Consider the following 17,330-nt stretch of genomic DNA (forward strand, 5'->3'; position numbering starts at 1 on the left):
TTTTTGGCTCTTACCGTTCATCTTCGTTTATTTTCAATTTGGCTCTTATTTGCAGTTCTCTTCGTTTTACCGATTTCCCTTCTCTTCCTCAACTCTTCTAGCTGGCGTGCCCTCCCTTTTACCCTTGACCAAATACCCTTCTTCCTCTCCTTCAATCGGTTTTGCTTTGGCTGATTCTCTTCTCTTCTCTTCTCTTCCTCTTTCAAACTTTGGCTGAATACTCCTTATTCTATTTTCTCTATTTCTCTCAATTCTTTCCTTTTCTTTCACCTTGTTGTTTGGCCGACTACGTCACCTCTATTCTTTTGGGTTTTGGTAGTGTTATTTGACCAAAAAGGTTTGAGTGCACACGATTATTCTATCACTGTTTCTCTCTTTCTACCATATTAATAGTTATCACCTAACATCTTCCTTTGCTAGGGGTGTGGTTGTGCTAGCCTTGCCTCTGTCGTATTGGGTGATCATTTTGGGGACAGGCTAATTGCTTCCCTTTCCTATAATCGGTTTTGCGTTCTCGATAAGTAGTATACATTGGTTCAAACTATTTATGCGAGCAATAATGATTAAGGTTAATAGGTTTCAATTGGAATGCAAGTGATCTCTAAGGGCCTGTAATCAGTCTTCTGCAACGGTTGAAGTGTGCATAGTCTAAATTACTTAATCAAGGCAAGTATTAAGTAATATTTTGGGATAAGTGTTAAAAAGGGATTTTTTAACCCTATGGATTAAAGGACTGACGGAGTGTCTTTATTGAATATAGGTTGGTGCTCGTGGGCTTTTGCGTTTTTGTAAACAAGGTGTCGAAAAACATTACCTCTACTCATAAATCGGCAAAAGCCAAACTAAGCGACCGATGACACTACACGGGAGTGCACTCGCTCATGTGGTAGTCCGTGAGCCTAAACATGGGCTTATGATCGTTGAGGCCGGCCATGAGCGATTTCATGGGCCGAGGCCAAATTGGGCCATGTGGGCCCCACATGGTAAACCACATAGACGTGTGGATAATATTGGGCTAGGCTGTGTATCCACACGGCCAAGGCCATTTCTACACTTCGTAGGCCACACGAGCGTGTAGGCCCATATGGGCCGTAATATAGGCCGTGGCCCTATTTTCACTGTTTGACTATTAAGGTTGCACGGGTCATCCGAGACGACTGTGGACCTACTGTTGGGTCGGTAACTATACCTAGACCCTCTAATTGATAAAATGATTGAAACGCCCCTACATGGTAAAATGACTAAAATGCTCATACATGGTAAAATGACTGATATGCCCTTATGAAATGTATGATTATGTCTGAGCATGCCATTTTAAATTTATTGATCACATGTATGATATTATGACACGATGCATGATGTGTTGCATAGGGATGGGATTTATTATGATTGGAGGAAGTGTATTGTATTGGCAACTCTACTGCAAATACTATTTAGTGCTGCAACCGGTACTACTTGGAGTGTAGGGATGGGTGGGTTGATTCTATCCCCACATGGAGTGTAGGGTTGGACGAAGATGGAGCGTAGAGGCTGGTTGGGTAGGATTTATTGATTGCATATCTGATCTTGTCATTCTTGAGATGGGCTCGCCCACACCGACATCGATCTTGTAATGGGCTAAGGCCCTAATCAAATCGAATTCTTGAATTAGGCTTAAGCCTGCATCGCATATGCTCACTGTTTGGTTTTGATATGGGATTACACACTAAGTTTCCATAACTCACCCATCTGTTTATCTGTACAGGTAATCCCAGGCTTAGGCGGATTGGTGTTGCGAGGGACTCAAAGGTGGCTACATAACTACACGAACTTTCTCATTGGGTTTTTAAATTATAAGTAGTTTATTTTTGGTACTTTTAATGTAATAAGGCCTCTTTAAATTTTAATCTTTAATTTGGGGTTTATTTATTTTAATTTATATCTGCTAGCAGTAGGATGTGGGTTTTCAAAAAGCTAAATGTTTTTCAAAACACCACGTTTACGCAACATGTTTTAGAAACTTTTGCTAGAAATAATGTTTTACAATTAATAACAATTTAATATGATTAACTTTTTTCCAAACGACTTAAATTTTGAAAATGAACGAGACATCCTAAAATCTTCGTTTAGATCACAAAGAGTTTAAATATAGAATGGGCTTTTCAACGATATTATACTTTGCGAAAAACACTTCAATATGACATCGCCAGATTTGGCCATAATGTCCAGGCCGGGTTTGGGAGCGTTACATTCGGAGCAACTACAATTTCCTTTGCATATTTAATAAACAAGTTATAAGGTTCCAAAGCTTAATAAATGCATTATTAGATCTAGTACGAGTTATAAAGAAGCTTACAAAAGATTTTATGCAATACTCAGAAATAGCGATGGACTAAAATGTAAGGATCACAAAATACAAGAGAAATGTTGCGATATTTAAAATTTCATGTCGTGAATCTAAAGGCAGAAGCCTAATGTTACGACTTTAATTGATATGAGTCGTAACCTTAAAGAAAGGAAGATGACGATGCGACTTCAGTAGAGGAACGTCTTGACCTTGAGGACAAGGGGATTCAATGTTACGATGTCAGTAAGAGAGAATCACAACCATGGAAACAAAAGGTCAATATTGTGACACCAATAAGGGAGTATCATGACTTTCAAGGTAGTTTCCCCCAAACTTTGCAAGTAACATCCCGCCTGGTGAAGCCCTAGTGCTCAAGTGTTGTTTTAGGAGTAAGAATTTTAGAATAAGTTTTCAGTGAGTTAAGCATTGGACTTAACCAAGCGGCTGAAGTCTAGAGGTGCATCCTTGGGAAAAGTCTTGATTTGGTGAATAAGTCAGAGGAAAGCAGTAGCATAGTTCTATCATTCCAAATGATACTTTGGCGGATTGATTGGGTGAACTGTTAACAATGGGGCAACAAATGAAAATGTCTCAGAAAGTGAGACATCTAGAAGAGTGGAACCTAGTGAAGTGTTAAGAAAGTTTGAGAAGAATCGGGATATTGTTGAAGGGCGTTGTAAGCCAAGTTTGGCTAGTTAAGATGCTAGGTATATTCTAACAAGATGGTTATGAATGAATGATGGACTTGACTTAGAAATATTTATTTATACATATAAATTTGTATTGTTATACATGTTTTCTTACAATTGTCAACCATCCATATGGAAAATAGAATAGGATTTTGATACATGTCAAGTTCTTATAGGGGTAAAGGTTGTATATTTAAATAGTCAAAAATTGAAAAAGGGGAGTTTTCTTCCACTTTCTTTAAGAAGTATTTCCCTGGTCTAGATCTAAAGCAATCTAAAGTGCTTTCTTCCTTTACAAAAGAATGGAGGTGCTGATCTAGAGCCCCACCTATGTGTGCTCCATGTCAAGGTAAGATTCATGGTCTTCCCTGCTATGTTGTCGAAAAAAGAGTAAGTTTGTGCAACTGGGTAAGATTAAGGTCTTATAGTTGTAGTAGGGGAAGTAAGTGTTAGAGATGAATAAAAAAGAGGTACATGAATGAATTTTGACAAGTTTATGTGCTCTTTAATAGTGGTTGTTGTCAATCTTCCAAAGGAGGTCTTGATTTGGAGCTTTGGAGATGAGAGACATGGAAGTAAGGTGAGTCCCTAGATTGACTCTTGCATATGTATTATGCTTATCTAGAAAGTTCTATGCTAAGTGGCCAAATCATGAGATTGAAACTAGTAAAGTAAGATGTGAAAAATTTAGTAAGAAATGTAAGACTTATGAATCTGAATGACTAAGACGTACTTATATTTGAAAGTAAGAACGAGTCTGATATGAAGTGCATGTGTGTCTGGTAAACATAAGAATGTCTATCATGAATGAGCCAAGGCATGATGAGTCTGTGTCTGTCTTCAGAGTTGTCAAAAGGGTCTTTCTGGACTAAAAACACGAATCTTTAAAAGGACAAGTCCATTACACTAAAGAAAACCATATCTTGTAAGACCATAAATGTTGGGTTTTGGCATCATATAGAAAGAAGACCATGTCATGTAAGATTGTAACTGGTGGGTTATGAAATCATGTGGGAAAATTTAAGGTTATTACCTAACGTGGTCTCTATGTGTCTCCGAATGATGAGGTGCAAACCTCATTAAGTGTGAGTTTAGGCAAATCCCTATTGTTTAAAACACCAGTAAAAGGACAACCTTTATGGCGAAACTTTAAAAAGGCAAGCCTTTATGGCGAACCTATAAAAAGACATCCTTTGTGGCAAAACTCTAGAAAGGCAAGCCTTCTTGGCAAACTTGTTAAAGGAAAACCATTGTGGCAAACCTCTGGAAGGGAAAGCCTTCGTGGTGAGACTCTAAAAGGAAAGCCTTTGTGGTGAGTACTTAATGAAAATGATGCCTTTGTGGCAATCTCTGGATAAGGAAGCCTTTGTGGTTATCTCTGAAAAGGAATGCCTTCGTGGCACGAACGACCCTTGCATCAACCATTTAAAAGAAACGCTCTGTAGCAGACTCTGAATGAAAAGAAAGGAACCCATGGCGAACTATGATAAAATGGCATATGAAGTCTTCTAAAGGAATGATAAGTATGGCGAACTCTGAAAGAAATGCTCCGTAAGAAATGTTATGACTAAACCAATATAGTAACATGGTAAGAACAACGAGACTAGTGTGTGCCAGAGTGTAACACCCTTTACCCGTTTTCGAACTGGAATAGGGTACAAGGCATTACCAAACTTAAACGTAAGCAAACATACAAAACCAAGACATAAATTTTTGTTCAAATTTAAAAGTTTTTACATACATTCAAATCGTCCCTATAATGAGCCTAGAGGTCCAAAACATACTTTGGAAGCGGTTTGGGACTAAACCGATAACCTTGGAAAATTTCACAACACTTAGAAAATTTTTCATGTTTTAAGAGCCACATGCCCGTGAGGCTTGGGACACGCCCGTATGGGCAAGCCATGTGGTCACACACGCCCGTGTCCCTAACCCGTGTAACTATTTGTTTGTTACCTCTAAGAACAAATTTAAGTCACACGGCCAAGGCACACACTCGTGTGCTTAGGCCATATGGTAAATTTAATTTTCATAATATTTTCTTTCATAAAATAGGTACAGACTTCACAAGGCCAGGGCATACGCCCGTGTTCGAGTCCGTGCCGTCCACACATCTGAGACACATGCCCATGTCTCTGCCCATGTGCTCCATATTGAGCATTCTATTTTGCAACTATTAAGGTGCAGGGGACACACAGCCGGATCACATGCCCATGGGGTAAGCCGTGTGTCACACACGGCCTAGACACACGCCTGTGTGTTTATTTGTCTGGACAAAAATGAGGATCTTTTCCAAGCCATATTGTCACCCTTCCATGCAGAAACCTACACAAAAAAACTTAGCACCATTCCAAGTACATACATTCAACCAAATCAATCACAACCAAAGCATCCACACATCATTCACATGCTATTGTCCATCACATACGACATTACAAACTTGTCAACTCAAGCCATGCAAAATCCCACATCCATGAAAAGCATCATCATATGAATATATCAATAGCCAACATAACCATCATAGGCCATCATAACCATTATAGGCCAACATTCAATGGCCATATACAAAATGAATCAATGCCATTAAAAGCCAACACATTTGGCCAAATCAACTATGACACATAACAAAAAGACCAAGTCCTTATACATGCCATAACTCAAAATAATAAAATTATTGGTACTTAAAATATTAAGTTGATAGTGTGAATGGATCTTCGACAATCTCCGATGCCCGATCTGGCTTGGTGACACTATAAAACAAGGGAAAAGAAAGGGAGTAAGCTATAGCTTAGTAAGTTCCTATGCAAATAATAAGCATTATAACCACACATGTAACAACAAATAAACATCATGAACTTGGCATAAATTGTATTAAGGTCATCTAATCATAACTTACTCATTCATAATCTTACCGAGGGTTCACCACATATAGAGCTCATTATTCAATGAGTTTTATGCACGTGCCTATACCAATTCGCAACATAACATGATTTTTCATAGCTTGTTATTCTTGTTAAATTTCCTATTGAACCACTTGGAATACTAAAGGATACTCAGGAGTCTCACACAAATGTTAGCATACCAATGCCATATCCCAGATATGGTCTTACACGTAATCTCAACTAACCCTAATGTCATGACATTTGTACCCTATCTATTCCTAAGGTTCAAGCAAGATATTTTCTCACTTTTTCAATTGCATCCATGGAGTCAATCATAAGTCATACAATATTAAAGCATTTAAAACATAAACAAAACAATGCATTATTTACATACGAACTTAGCTCGGTACAAATTAGTAGAAAAGGATTTAATCATCAAACACCTTATTTTTCCCCCAATCAAGGTCCGAACTTCATTTTTCTTGATCTATAATGGAAAATTTAGCTTATTTAATATTCACATTACTCAAATCAGTCCAATCATCACATTATGGAAAAATTACCTTTTTTCCCCTAAAGTTTCACATTTTTACAAATTAGTCCCTAGGCTCGTAAAATGAAATGTATTCAATTTCTTTGTTAAGCAAGCCTAGCTGAACCATATACATGCCCATATCAGCCCATTTTCATTAGATCGCATTTCTACTACCCATTTTAACAACTTTTACAAATAAGTCCTTTTTATACATTTTCACTAAAAATCACTTGGTAAAAGTTGTTTATCACACTTTAAACATCTAATATCTTCCATCAAACATCAAAATACATGCATGTCACACATGGGTAAATTTTTAAACATGAGCCCTACTTCAAAATAATGGTAGAAATAGGTAAACCGGGTTACGAGGACTTCAAAAATGTAAAGAGCATTAAAAACGGGGCTAGGATGTACTTACAATCAAGCTTGAAAGTTTAATAAAACCCTAGCTATGGTTTCTTGTAAACTTCGGCCAAGGAGAGAAGATGGACACCAATTTTGGCTTTATTTTCCCTTTTCATTCTTTTATTAACCAAATGACCAAAATCCCTTCACTTAAAACTTTGAAATTTCACCTAATCATGTCCATTTTTGTCCATAAACTTAACTAATGGTCTAATTATCATATAAGGACCTCTAATTTAAATCCTATAGCAATTGGACACCTTTAATAAGTAAAACTCAACTTTTGCACTTAATACAATTTAGTCCTTTTGACTAAATTGAGTGCCCAAACGTTAAAATTTTCGAACGAGATTTAGACCAAATCATTTCGCAAAACAGTATACCATAAAAAATAATAAAAATAAACTTTTCTGCGTTGGATTTGTGGTCCCGAAACCACTGTTCCGACTAGCCCCAAGATAAGGTTGTTACAACTCTCCCCCCTTTAGGGATTTTGGTTTGGGTATTGTTTTTTCATAGCCTCCTCATGTTCCCACATAGCCTCTTTGACCCCATGTTGCTACCATAACACTTTCCCTAGGGCTATACCTTTATTTCTCAATTGTTTAACTTCCTGAGTTAAGATCTTGATCAGTTTTTCACCATACGTCATATCTAGTCGAATCTCAATCTCTATGTGTGAAATCGCATGCGAAGGATCAGAACAATATCATCGCAACATCGACACGTGAAACACATTATGAATCCTTTCTAACTCTGTCAGTAAAGCTAACTGTTATGCCACTGGCCCTATTCTTTCAATAACCTCATACGGCCCAATAAAATGTGGACTCAACTTTCCTTTATGGCCAAATCTGAGAACTTTCTTCCATGGAGATACTTTCAAAAACACTCTGTCATCGACCTGAAATTTGATCTCTTTTCTTTTCAAATCTACATATGACTTTTGTCGATCTGAAGCTGCTTTCAAGCAATCACGAATTACCTTTACTTTTTCTTTAGTTTCTCTGACCCAATCAACCCCGTGAATCTGTTTCTCACTAAGCTCGATCTAATACAAAGGTGTTCGGGACTTACGGCCATACAATGCCTCATATGTGCCATTTTAATACTTGACTGAAAGTTTTTGTTATAATTAAATTTGACCAATCGTAGATATTTTTCCCAACTATCCTCGAATTCTAGAACACAACATCGGAGCATATCTTCAAGTACTTGAATCGTTCTCTCGGATTGACCATCGATTTGCTGGTTAAAAGTGGTACTAAAGTTCAACTTCGTACCCAAAGCTTCTTGCAACTTCTTCCAAAATCGCGAATTAAACCTCGGATCTCTATCCAAAATAATCGATATAGACACCCTGTGTAATCTCATAATTTCAGCAATATACAGTTCAACTAGTTTATCAAGTGAGAAATCAGTACATACCGACATAAAATGTGGCAATTTCATCAATCTATCAACCACAACCCATATGACATCTTTCTTTTACGGAGTCAAATGTAAACCTATTACAAAATCCATCGTAATCTTATCCGATTTCCACTCGAGTACCATCACTGGTTGAAGTAAACCCGAAGGCACTTGGTGTTCTGCTTTCACTTGTTGACAAATCAAACATTTCGAAACAAACTCTGAAATATCTCGTTTCATACTAGACCACCAATACCATTTCTTCAAATCATTATACATTTTCGTACTACCCGGGTGCACAGATAGACAACCATTATGCGCTTCATGAAGAATTTTCTGAATAAGTTCATCATTTTTCAGCACACAAATTTTACCTTGAAACCTCAAATAATCATCGAATCCAATATGAAAATCTGAATCACTACCCGATTAACTCTTTTGGCTCACAAATCACTGTCACATTTCTGAGCTTCACAAATTTGTTGGAGAAACAACGGTCTAGCTCTCAACTTGGCTAGAGTCAAACCATTTTTGGACAAAGTCAATCGTGTATTCATTGCTTTCAAATTAAACAAATACTTTATACTCAACGCATCTACGACTACATTTGCCTTACCCCTGTGATAGTCAATCACTAGATCATAATCCTTCAGTAACTCGAGCCATCTTCGTTGTCGCAAGTTTAAATCTTTTTGAGACATCAACTACTTTAAACTCTTATGATTAGAAAAGACATGACATCTCTCACTGTACAAATGATGTCTCCAAATTTTTAAAACAAACACAATAGCCGCTAACTCCAAATCATGTGTCAAATACTTTTTCTCGTGAGGTTTTAACTGTCTCGAGGCATAGGCTATCACTTTGTCCTCTTGCATAAACACACATCCTAATCCATTCAGTGAGGTTGCAGTAAAACCGATGCCTCAGACAATAATGCCTTCAACTTCTCAAAACTTTGCTGACATTTTGCAGACCATTCAAACTTAACATCTTTTTGCAACCACTTGCCATAGGAGTAGCAATCATCGAGAATCCTTTAACAAGTCGTCTATAATAACGGGCTAAGCCCAAAAAACTTCTGAATTCAAACACATTTCTTGGCGGCTTCCAATCAATAATTGTCGAAATTTCACTTGGATCGACCCGAATACGACCACCCGAAATGATATGTCCCAAAAATCTGACCTCTTGGAGCCAAAACTCACTTTTACTAAATTTAACAAATAATTTCTTATCTCTCAAAGTCTGCAAAATAGTTCTCAAGTGTTTAGCATGCTCGGACTCATCTTGAGAATAAATCAAAATATCATCAATAAACATAACTACAAACTTGTCCAAATACAGTCGGAAAATTCTATTCATCAAATCCATAAAAGCAGCAGGTGCATTAGTTAATCTGAAAGGCATAACAAGGAACTCATAGTGTCTGTACCTTGTTCTGAAAGCGGTTTTTGGTACATATGACTCTTTAACTCTCAATTGATAGTAGCCAGATCTTAAATAAATCTTCGAGAATACCGTTGCTCCTTTCAGATGATCAAATAGGTCATCTATCCTCAGAAAAGGATACTTGTTATTTATAGTCACCTTGTTGAGCTGTCAATAATTGATACAAAGTCTCATAAATCCATCTTTCTTCTTCACAAATAACACTGGAGCGCCCCAGGGAGAATAACTTGGTCCCGCAAAACCCTTATCCGTCTACTCTTGCAATTAAGCTTTTAATTCCTTCAATTCAGTTGGGGCCATTCTATACGGAGCAGTAGATATCAGTGAGGTACCAGAGACTAAATCAATACCAAACTCTACTTCTCTAACTGGTGGTAACCCAGGAAACTCTTCTGGGAACACAATCGGATATTCGCAAACAATCGGCACTGATTCAATTTTCGATTAAGATTCTTTTGTATTCAACACATAAGCAAGGTAAGCTTCACAGCCTTTTCTTACATATCTTTAGGCAATGATCGAAGAAATCACAACAGGTAACTCACCTGACTCATCTGAATCAATCCAAAGAATTTCACCATTTTTACATTTTAGTTCAATAATCTTTCTTTTACAGTTTACTACGGCATCATGTAGTGTGAACCAATTCATACCCAAAATAACATCTAATTCATTAAATGGCAACAACATTAAATCAGCCGAAAAATAGTGACCTCGAATCATTAAGCGACAAGTTTTGCAAACTCTATCAACTAATATATGTTTGCCTAAGGGGTTTAACACTGTAATCACAAATTCAGTAAACTCAACAGGCAAGCTCTTACTAGCTACCAGTTTCACACAAACATAAGAATAAGTCGATCCAAGATCAATCAATGCAACAACATTAGTATTATAAAGAGAAAAGTACCAGTGATAACATCGGGAGATGTCCTTCTTCGCAAGCACAGATGGCATAAGCTCTAGTAGGTGCTCGAGCTTTGGATCTCACTGTGATGTCTTTCGTCACACCTTTACTACTAGCTTCATTTCCAGTATTCCTCGATGGCCTACCTCTATTAGCAATATTACTCTGCCGTAGACTCTAAAATTTTTCTTTCTCAACCCTTTCAGGGCAATCTCGGATAAAATGCTCTTAAGAGCCACACTTGAAGCAAGCCCCGTCATTCATCCTACACTCACCGGGATGTCTCCTCCCACAAAGCTGACATTTAGGTCTGTTTGACTTTACATTACCCACACTTTCCATGGAAGTGGCTTGAGATTTAAAACTCGAATGTCGCTTCTCACGATCTCTGCGTGAATACCCCGCTGAAACATTCGAACATGAATACAATTCTTTAGATTTCTTGGACTGAGATGGAAATGACTTACTCATCGGTCTTTTCCTCAAATCTCTAGCTTCAAGATTAGCTTTCCTCTTCTCCTTGTTCAACTCTTCGGCCTTACAAGACCTTTCAACCAATACAACAAATTCTTTCAGCTCTAAAATCCCAACTAACACACCAATATCCTCATTCAATCCATCCTCAAATCTTTTGCACATGATAGCCTCGGTGGAAACAAACTCTCGAGAGTATTTACTATGTTTGACGAATTCTCGCTCATATTCGGTCACTGTCATATGACCATGTTTCAACTCAAGAAATTTCTTACGTTTCTGATCGATGAACATACTTCTTTCGGAACTCCTCTTGAAAGAATTCGCATGTAACCCTTTCTCTTGGTACCACTGATACTAATGTATTCCACCAATGATACGCTAAATCTCTCAAAAGCGAGATAGCACACTTTAAACACTCATCCGATGTGTAGGATAGCTCATCAAATACCCTGATGGAGTTTTTGAGCCAAAACTCAGCTCATTGGGATTATCATTCATATTAGCTCTGAAGTTTTCAGCCCCATGCTTTCGGATTTTATCAACTGGAGGCTTGTTCATTCTTACAAATTCCATACCTTATGGGGCTACAAGAACAGGTCGACGAATAGGTGGGAGTGGAGTAGGTTGGGCATTCGGATTTGTTCGAACAAATTCTGCATACCACTCATTCATCATATGGAGAAAGGCTTCTCTACCCTCTTCTCCTTAACTAACAGTAGAAATCCTACTATAAGATGAAGTTGCCCCTTGAGCGGGAGCCGTTGCATTACTTTCAACATCATCAACCTTAACTCGATTGGGATCCATTTACTATATGAAAACACAGTTTAAAATTGTCAGGAGTAATCACACTATCACAGTTTATTTATGGCATGTCTATCTAGACTCTCACACACGATACGTTAGTCCGAGAATCAACTAAACCGTAGCTCTGATACCACTAAATGTAACACCCTTTATCTGTATTTGACGCCAGAATAGGGTACGAGGCATTACCAGACTTAAACGTAAGCAAACATACAAAATCGAGACATAAATTTTTGTTCAAATTTAAAACTTTTCACAAATATTCAAATCGTCCTTATAACGAGCCTACAAGGCCCAAAACATGCTTTGGAAGTGGTTTCGGAATAAACCAAGAACCTAGGAAAATTTCACAACACTTAGAAAATTTTTCATGATTTAAAAGCCACACGCCTGTGTGGCTTGGGACATGCCTGTGTGGTCACACACGCCCATGTCCCTAACCCGTGTAACTTTCTGTTTGTTACCAAAGAACAAATTTAAGTCACACAGCCAAGGCACATGCCTGTGTGCTTAGACCGTGCGGTCGATTTAATTTTTATAATATTTTTTTCATAAAATAGGTGCAGACTTCACAAGGCCAAGGCACATACCCGTGTTCGAGTTCGTGTCGTCCACACAGCTGAGACACATGCCCATGTTTCTGCCCATGTGCTCGATACTGACCATTCTATTTTGCAACTATTAAGGTGCAGGGGACACACAGCCGGATCACACACCCATGGGGCAAGCTGTGTGTCACACATGGCCTAAACACCCGTCCGTGTGTCTATCCGTGTGGACAAAAATAAGGCTATTTTCCAAGCCATATTGTCACCCTTCCATGCACAAACCTACACAACAAAACATAGCACCATTCCAAGTACATACATTCAACCAAATCGGCCACAACCAAAGCATCCACACATCTTTCACATGCTATTGTCCATCACATATGACATCACAAACTTATCAACTCAAGCCATGCAAAATCCCACATCCATGAAAAGCATCATGATATGAATATATCAATAGCCAACATAATCATCATAGGCCATCATAACCATTATAGGCCAACATTCAATGGCCATATACAAAATGAATCAATACCATTACAAGCCAACATATTTGGCAAATCAACTATGACACAACGAAAAGACCAAATCGCTATACATGCATAACTCAAAATAATAAAGTTATTGGTACCCAAAATATTAAGTTGATAGTGTGAATGGATCTCCGACTGTCTCTGATCCCCGAGCTGGCTTGGTGACACTATAAAATAAGGGAAAAGAAAGGGAGTAAGCTATATAACTTTATAAGTTCCTATGCAAATAATAAGCATTATAACCACACATGTAACATATATATAAACATGATGAACTTGGCATAAATGGTATTAAGGTCATCTAATCATAACTTCCTCAAACACAATCTTATCGAGGGTTCATCACATATCAAGCTCATTATTCAATGAGTTTTACGTACGTACTTGTACCAACTCACAACATAACATAATTTTTCATAGCTTGTCATTCTCGTTAAATTTCCCGTTGAACCACTTGGAATACTAAAAGATACTCGGGAGTCTCACACATACGTTACCATCCCAATGACATATCCTAGATAAGGTATTATAGGGAATCTCACATTGATGCCAATAGCCCAGCTATGGTCTTACAAGAAGTCTCACATCGATGCCATATCCCAGATATGGTCTTACACATAATCTCAACTAACCCTAATGTCATGACATTTGTATCCTATCTATTCCTAAGGTTCAACCAGGATATTTTCTTACATTGTCAATTACATCAATGGAGTCAATCATAAGTCATACAATATTAAAGCATTTAAAACACAAAACAATGTATTACTTATATACAAACTTACGTCGATACAAATTAGTAGAAAAGGATTTAATCGTCAAACACCTTATTTTTCCCTATCAGGGTCAGAACTTCATTTTTCTTAATCTATAATAGCAATTTTAGCTTATTTAATATTCATATTACTTAAATCAATTCAATCATCACATTATGGAAAAATTACCTTCTTTTCCCTAAAGTTTCATATTTTTACAAATTAGTCCCTAGGCTCGTAAAATGAAATATACTCAATTTCTTTGTTACCCAAGCCTAGCCGAACCATATACATGTTCATATCAGCCCACATTTTTCATTAGATCACATTTCTACTACCCATTTTAACAATTTTTACAAATAAGTCCTTTTTATACATTTTCACTAAAAATCACTTGGTAAAACTTGTTTATCACACCTTAAACATCCAGTATCTTCCATCAAACATCAAAATAAATGCATGTCACACATGGGTAAATTTTTAAACATGAGCCCTACTTCAAGATAATGGTAGAAATAGGTAAACCGGGTTACGAGGAATTCAAAAATGTAAAGAGCATTAAAAACGGGGCTAGGATGTACTTATAATCAAGCTTGAAAATTGAAGAAAACCCTAGCTATGGTGTCTTGTAAAATTCGGCCAATGAGAAAGATGGACCCCAATTTTGGCTTTATTTTCCCTTTTTATTATTTTATTAACCAAATAACCAAAATGCACTTCACTTAAAACTTTGAAATTTCACCTAATTATGTCTATTTTTGTCCATAAGCTTAACTAATAGTCTAGTTATCATATAAGGACCTCTAATTTAAAATCCCATAGAAATTGGACACCTTTAACAAGTAGAACTCAACTTTTGCACTAATTACAATTTGTCCTTTTGACTAAATTGAATGCCCAAATGTCAAAATTTTCGAATGAGATTTTCATGAAATCATTTCATAAAATTGTAGACAATGAAAATATAATAAAAATAATTTTTCTACGTCAAATTTGTGGTTCCAAAATCACTATTCCGACTAGCACCAAGATAGGGCTATTATCGAGAGTATGTGGCGAACCTAGAACATTCTTTTTGAAAGGCGAGATATGACCTCAGTGTGAAGCGTGACACCCATGGTATAATGAATAGAATCTAAGAGATGTATCTGCCAGAGTTAAGTTAAAGAATAAGAGATAACGAGTTAGATAAAAGAGTTCTTAGATTAGACTTAGGTAAATGAGGGCTTACTCACTAAGTTCTATTGAATTTACCTCTATGTTCTTAAGTTATATGTAAGTCAATTGAGGCTAAGCTAGGAGGGACGATGCTAGGGCTACGCCTAAGGAGGGGCGTGTTAGGCTGTTATGCATGCAAAGCGAGCGAACTAGTGTGTTCAAGTATAATAAGAATGTCGTGATTAGGCTAGGAAAACTAATCATAAGCCTAACAATGTAGACAATATGTCTTGGCCAAATAAGTGATGGCAATGATATTGTTTAAGGGCAAGATAAGTTTCATATATTTTTGTACTTGCAAGTTCTCCCTGGGTGAAAAGTTTTGTTAAATGGTTTTAAGTATACATTGTACACTTAGATGATTTGTTGGTTAGGCAGCATTACTTAATAAGATGTATAAGTTTGAAAATTTTGTATAAACAAGTTAAATTAAAGACAGTAAAAGAGCGTAACACTTGATATCTGGATCCGATGAATTGAATCAAGTTGAGGGCGTTACATTGCATCATTCAACCTAAACCTTCCAATCACACAACTCAAATGCTCTAAGTGACCCCAAAACCTAATTCAACTCATCCTAGGCTTTAATTCAAATGCCAAATTACCTTTATTGACACTCTTAATAATTTAATACATATGATCATAAGCATATTTACATCCAGTTTAGTCTTATACATCATACATATACTAAATAAGCATATACACCCTTCTTTTACTAACTTTGATCATGAACATACTTTTATGTATATATATTGACATTTACCAAATATAACATTCTTACCATTTGGGCCAAAACATCCAAAATGAACCTAATACCAATTTATGACCTTAGGTACATGACAATTTCTAGTAAAAAAATAGAAACTTATACAAACTTTGTTGAATTGAGAGCTGAGTTCTGGATGTTGTTTCACTTCTTGAAAACCTCAAGATCTATCTATACATGCACACGAAAATAAACAAGTCGTAAGCTTAGTAATAGGACTTAGTGGTACTTTCATAATTTAAATCAATAATGCAAATAAAAATAAGATGTTAATTACAATCACATGAGATTTAACTATTAATTTTGATTTACTTACATTTCATAGCATATCACTATTTCATTTCATTTTTCTCATTTTTATCTCGAGTCTATCGATTCATTTCATATCCATATTAGCATTAGCATATGAGTGCAGTGCATTCCTGTAGAACAAGTTGTCCCTCAAGATCAAAGACCTAGTATGTTTCACCATACCTTGTAATATTGGGGAAACTTATTGTGGGAAATCATTGTGTGATCTAGGAGCAAGCATCAATTGATGCCTATGTCTGTTTTTAGAAACTTGGGAACTGGCAAAGTCAGACCTACAATGGTGGAAACACTAAAATATATAGACTTTTTCTTCACCTTTTGATCATATGAATTCATACAAATTCTAAGTAATTTCTGCCAAATTTTATTCTTTTATTATAAAATAATTAAATTGAGCTTAAATTATACTTCATTCTGAATTTTTGTTATTTTTATATTAAATTTGCATAATTTGACCATTTTTTTACAATTTTGCACAAAGGGTGAAAAATCAGCTCAAAAGTCACTTTGAACGATTCAAGTATCGATGCACATTGGGAGCTCAAGATGATAAATTATTAGCCTTTGAGGAGTCAAAATCATGTTCTCAACCTTATTTAAATCAATTGGTCTAGGTAAATTTTATCGAGAAAAATTGGACAACTTAAAACAGAGAAAAATGGCCTAAATTTAGCAACTGAAGAAGGAAGAGGGACGAGCCCAAAAGAGCAGCCCAATGTCGACCCAATTGCTGCCCAATCATATAAGTAAGATGATTATAATAATTGCAAAATAGCCCTCAAATTATCTTAAATTCGTTCTCACCCTTCCAAGTTTTGTGCATTTAATTTCTAGCCACAAGCTAAGAATAGCAAAACCAATTCAACCCCTCTCCCTACTATCAAGGGCCAGCCATGGGAAGGGGGACTGGTTGCTATTTTTACCTAATTTGAGCTTCCAATTTCAAGTATAAATATCCCCCCTTCACTTCCTCAAAAATCATCCCACACATTCCTCACGTCACTCATCATTCTCTCATTTCTCTCTTCCATTCCCTTTCTTATTTTCCTATTTCCTTTGTATCATTCCTTTGTTGATTTCCCCTCTTAAAAAAAGCTAGAACGCCCCTTAGAGTAGCATCATTCAAGTGTTCATGAAGGTCTTGGATCAATAGAATGAGCAGAGAAGAAGAGGAGCTGATAAACCGTAATTTATACATATTTTTATCCTATGCTTAGCACATTTATGGATGGTTTCTCCTTAGATTTGGAGAATTCGATTCTCCTAATCCTTTAATTTCATGTTTTATACTTAGGTCAG

This window comes from Gossypium arboreum, chromosome 11 (assembly GCF_025698485.1).
Source record: "Gossypium arboreum isolate Shixiya-1 chromosome 11, ASM2569848v2, whole genome shotgun sequence".
In the NCBI taxonomy this organism is placed as follows: Eukaryota; Viridiplantae; Streptophyta; class Magnoliopsida; order Malvales; family Malvaceae; genus Gossypium; species Gossypium arboreum.